Here is a 6,406-nt window from a genome sequence, read left to right on the forward strand (position 1 = left end):
TCATCTTTTATGCATATACATTTCTTATATACAATTACTTTATCTTATATATATACATACCCGTACACGTATACCCGTTTTATATACATATATCATATAAGCACACAAGAGAGCCAAGGAAAATAAAGTATCCGTCGGAGTGACATAAGGTCGGTGATCTCCGATTACATTACGGGATGCTAGTGATAGCTTTGTCTCACCTTGAAGGAGCGAATATTTTAAGGCGAGGCTATTAACGAAGAATAGTGTTACAGTAGTCGTGGAATGAAATCGTAGGCATTTTAGATGACAGTCATAGGTTTTGGAATTTTTAGAAAATAAAGTTATAACTAGAAAATATAAACACGTTTTAAAAATTAGTTTATCGCTTTCATGTTTACATAAGGTACTTGGATTTGTCATAGAGTCGTTCCGGTCGTACTTATCATGGATACATTCTTTTGTCTGACATTGTCGTTATCATTATCATCATTGAAACATTCTCGGTAGAGTAGTCATAGTACTTATCGTTCGGTAAGGAGATCGGGATCAAAAGTCCCCCTTGGATTTACTTCAAGCAAGCTAACCAAGACTATAGGAAAATCCGGGAGTAACGGGCCCACCTCGGGCCGGATGAGGTAGCGTATACAATTTACCCATATCACGTGTCATAGCGTTCTTGTGTGGGTTTTAGGGTAATCGGATCCCACTTAGGCAAGTTATAGGGGTCTAGAAGGTCTTTTCATCATTTTGCACACTTTCTACTTCAATTCAATTGAACGAAAAGTTGAAAACTTTAGGTGCGGATTCCGGGGATTAGGATTGTCCCCGAGGCTCGTACCCGACTTATTTTAGTTAAGACATGCCATAGAAAGAAGGGTGACGCCTTACATACCTCTTTCCGCTCCTTTAGCTACTCCAAATCCGCGTCACAATCTCGTCGAAATCTGCGAATTGGTCATTTTTACCAAACTTTCATTAGTACACTTTGAATTGAAATCTTAAGGAAACACTTTTGCTACCGAAATTTCGGCAGCATTTCCTCTGTAAGTGTACCAATCCCGAGAATAAGGCTCGGCCCAAAATCAACAACAACTATCCGGGAATGTAACCCGGCCAAACAAAACAAGGTACCAACAACTCTTATAAGGGATTCAAAACACAATTCGACAATATTCCGTTTTCATTCGAATTAACCACATACGATCGGACCAACATCAATATTCGTACACTCAAGCACTACTCCAACACACTTAAACAAGATTCAAAACACTTCGGATAACCCACAAATTGTTCGAACCAGCCCATTCCATACACAAGCAAAAATTCGAAATCTTCCAAGTCCGAGAAAACATCAACAATACTTTTCTTTTCTTCCAATATCATCAACTACACTAAGCATCCATAATTTAGCAACATTAGTCTTACAAATACAAGAAACCATATTAAGATCACATTAGGTACCAAAACAGCCCACAAACTATTATAACCTCAACTTTGAATCGTTCAGCTTCTTTTTGCATTACGAAATCCACAACGACACAACTAACACACTAAATGAAATTAATTCATTCCTTGACACACAAAACAGTCCATTTTCGGCCAACACTACATCCACACACTACATGCACAATTCCATCATTTCCTTCACTCTACAACATGTACAAATCACCCATAACAACAATTTAAATACGAAGTAAAATTTGCTTATTCTTTCTACTCCAAAACAGCCCATACACACGGGTACACACACCAATACACACATATTTCACAAATTTCACTCATTTCTACATACTACAACACTTAAACAATATTCATAACACATAAGAGAGGGTTAGTTCTTTACCTTCATTCTTCATCTTCTCCACTTGGTTATGACTCATGAACCATCCATATAAGTTTCCTACTTACTCCAACAACACTACCATGCTAACAAACATCCTTCAATTAGTAAGAAAACCAAAGAAATGAATTTTTCAATCATCAAAATGAAGGGGCTGGTTTCGGCCAGCCCCCCCCTAGCCGACCCTCTCTTATTTTTTTTTTGTGTTTGTTCATCTCCTTCTCTTCTCTTGAATTGTAAGGAAGATCATATATATAGACATAATTGTAGGCATGTGAGGGGCACATGCCCCTCTCTAGAGGATTCTAAATTTTTCTTGAAACTTTCCTTGAATCAAAAGATGAATCAACTTCTTGTCTTGTACACTTTAGCCCCTAGGTTCTCCAACACATGGCCAATGGGGCCCTTTTGAACTTTCATAAAAAATTTTGTGAAATTCCCGTTTCGTCCCTCGACTTTTCTCAATATGACCATTTTACCCCTAACCTTCCACATTATTTTCATTGGTCATTTTGCAATTTCTCTTCTTGCCCTTAGCCTCTCACAATATTTTCATACTAATAATGGTCATAAATAGTATTCGTAACAACTTGTGCATTAATATAGTTTTCGAAAAAATGGTTTCGTCCTTAACTTCTCACGACGACTTTGAAATATTTAAACGCTCAAAATACGGGCTATAACATCCTCCCCCCCTTTAGAACATTCGTCCTCGAATGTTCAACTGACCTTATGGGGTTCTATAATACTTTGGGAGGGTCCCCTTTTACAGATGCTCTTCTATTTATGCCCGTTCTTTACCCTTTATTTTATTCTCCTTAACCTCTTCACGCATTCTCATTTCACGTCGTAGGTTCCTTTTTCCAATACTTGAAAACATGGCGACCCCTTGTTGTCCTAAGATAATATGGTCTCTTCCCCTTTAAGGGATTCCTTATTGCCAGCAGTTCCTTTCTTCGTCTCGGTGCACGACATAGCGAAATTTCTTACCATAAGTCTTCCTTTTATTTTCAGTCGACGACATCATTCTTGTCAGTATTCCCACATCTTTCCATTCACCATTGGTCCTTTCGCACACTTAGTTCGCTTTCTTACTTGTAAATTTTCCTTAACCGTGCTCTTGCGTCACGTTCCTTATCGTGGCCGCTATTCCTTTGGCTCTACTTCTTCAGATCGGTCTTCAACCCTTACACATTTTTCTGTTGTTCATATTGCCACACTTATTCTTTTTACGCACCTATGCTTGCAAGTTCGTCTCAGATAATTCCGTGTTCTTCCAGTTATTCCCCCTTTAGGAGGTCTCGCCCATTCATGTTTCTTACCTTTCACTCCTTTCGGATATTTAATATCTTTAGCTTCCACCTAGTTACTCATTTCCTTCTTCAAACATCATAGTATTCAGACTTTTCTATCCCTAACCCATAACAAAAATAGTGGCTCATCTCGTGGGGCTTGCACCATTTGTTTTACTACCATTCAGGTTCCGGTATCCCTCTTTCTGCCGTAGCATAGGTCTTTGGGACACACATGTCCACTGATACCTTCACACACGAGATATCACACATGATCATATACACATACACACATAATTAATACCACTAGTCCACCAAAACACTTCCAGACGCTATTCAAGCCTATCCGAATTCCCGAGCTATGAGGTACTCTTTGTCTCTTTACCGAGCTGGTCTGTCTCGTTCTACGCATCTTCTTTAAGGTTCCCAGTCGTCCCTTATACTATAATTTCGCTTAAGCTATTCTGTTTTTCCATTGGTCTGTTATGTCAGAACATGTAGAATTTCTTGAAATTTTCCCAGGGGGTCACCCATCCCAGGATTGCTCCCACCTGAGCACGCTTAACCTCAAGACTTCACTGGGATTCGATGTCTTAATGCTGATATTTTCGCGTCAACTTCCGCGCATGACCTTTACTACATAATTTGAGGCTAGTCGAGATCTTACAGGTCCCGGGACACCCTCGTAACGCGTCTTTTCCTTCACAATTACCATTTTACCCTTTTCGGGCCTCAGAGCTCATCTTTCACTTCCATGTATAATTGATTTTCATCCTGGGTTCCCAGGCCTCTGATGATTATAGTTACGCCTTCGTTGCCATTATTTTATGGATGCCCCGATATCAGTCCGTTCGAATCTCTTACTCACCGTTGTTGCACAGTGACCTGTAGCAAGGTTAGTTATCAACTTTCCGAGTCCTCCATCCGATCTTGTCCCCTTTTTTTTTTTTTTTTTTTTTTATGCCATGCCCCTGTACACAACAAATACTAATGACACCTTACAGAACATACAACAATACCATGTTCTGGCCATCCGAAGCTGCTCATTTCAGATAACAGATCAAATATGTCGATTCTTATCCTCGTGGCTTTCCGTATCGCTACTTGCCTTTTCCGTCGTATGCGAGGCCCATATAAGAAATTTCATTTCCTAGTACTTGGCTCTATCGCACGATCTGAGACAGAAAGAAGGTCAACAATTCCTAAATGCCCTGTAGCCCCCTGTTTATGCATGTGGCCGGCAACACACCATAAACAGGACTCTACTAGACACGGCTCGTAGACAAACCCTAGGACCGAACTGCTCTGATACCACTTCTGTCACGACCCGACTAGGGGCCGTGACGAGTACCCGATACTTGTACCGAGCACCCCTTTGCTATCCTGCATAAACGGTGCATGTAATTTTTTTTTTCTTTTTCCACATTAACATTAACAGTAAACTTTCTAATATCGCGTTATACCGAGACGCGAACCATTCAGAATACAATATACTAAACTGTACATAGCTGACTGTGTATATCTGTCTACGAGCCTCTAGACATAGTACATTCATACATGGAAAGGGCCGAGTATTGTCGTGCCTGAGAATACATACACAAAATAGTACCAATGATACGAGGCTCCGAAACGATTGGAGCGCTCCCCAATGCTGCAGATAGAGCCCTAGAAAACCCGGTCCGTGTACCTGCTGACCTGCGCGGCATGAACGCTGCGTCCACAAGAAGGGACGTCAGTACGAATAATGTACCGAGTATGTAAGGCATGGAAAACAATGCAAGCAGTAATATAGAGTGCAATCAATAATAATATCACAGAGCCATAGGGCGTATGATGAGGCGAGAAAGTAACCTGTACGTAGGGAGGCCCTTTTACAGTCTGGCTATCGCATAGGCCTGCCTTTTCGCATTTGGAACGTTTCTCTTCATAGGCATAGGAGTCAACATTTTTATACTACTTATTCTCGTGTGCAGAAAACAGTATATTTCAATAACGGTATCTTTTGTTCACATTTACAGACGCCGAATACAGTCGGCTCTCCCAACCCCCTCGGTGCCCCTCGTTTACGTATACAGAAAATAGTGCAATTCAGTAAACAATGTCTTTCATTCACATTTACAGACACCGAATACAACCGGCTCTCCCAACCCCCTCCCCAACGATGACCCAACATAGTATGTCACATATGTATCACACATTATATATATATATATATACAGACGCCGCGTACGGCTCATCCCATATCCCGCGTCCGGGCATCCCGCGTCCAGGATGGAATCCAGCTGAATCAGGTGGTGATATAACAGTGGCCCTTCCCTTCTTCCCCATATATACATACATGTACATTTACTCATCTTTTATGCATATACATTTCTTATATACAATTACTTTATCTTATATATATACATACCCGTACACGTATACCCGTTTTATATACATATATCATATAAGCACACAAGAGAGCCAAGGAAAATAAAGTATCCGTCGGAGTGACATAAGGTCGGTGATCTCCGATTACATTACGGGATGCTAGTGATAGCTTTGTCTCACCTTGAAGGAGCGAATATTTTAAGGCGAGGCTATTAACGAAGAATAGTGTTACAGTAGTCGTGGAATGAAATCGTAGGCATTATAGATGACAGTCATAGGTTTTGGAATTTTTAGAAAATAAAGTTATAACTAGAAAATATAAACACGTTTTAAAAATTAGTTTATCGCTTTCATGTTTACATAAGGTACTTGGATTTGTCATAGAGTCGTTCCGGTCGTACTTATCATGGATACATTCTTTTGTCTGACATTGTCGTTATCATTATCATCATTGAAACATTCTCGGTAGAGTAGTCATAGTACTTATCGTTCGGTAAGGAGATCGGGATCAAAAGTCCCCCTTGGATTTACTTCAAGCAAGCTAACCAAGACTATAGGAAAATCCGGGAGTAACGGGCCCACCTCGGGCCGGATGAGGTAGCGTATACAATTTACCCATATCACGTGTCATAGCGTTCTTGTGTGGGTTTTAGGGTAATCGGATCCCACTTAGGCAAGTTATAGGGGTCTAGAAGGTCTTTTCATCATTTTGCACACTTTCTACTTCAATTCAATTGAACGAAAAGTTGAAAACTTTAGGTGCGGATTCCGGGGATTAGGATTGTCCCCGAGGCTCGTACCCGACTTATTTTAGTTAAGACATGCCATAGAAAGAAGGGTGACGCCTTACATACCTCTTTCCGCTCCTTTAGCTACTCCAAATCCGCGTCACAATCTCGTCGAAATCTGCGAATTGGTCATT

The sequence above is a fragment of the Lycium barbarum genome, chromosome 8 (genome assembly GCF_019175385.1).
Source record: "Lycium barbarum isolate Lr01 chromosome 8, ASM1917538v2, whole genome shotgun sequence".
Lineage (NCBI taxonomy): Eukaryota > Viridiplantae > Streptophyta > Magnoliopsida > Solanales > Solanaceae > Lycium > Lycium barbarum.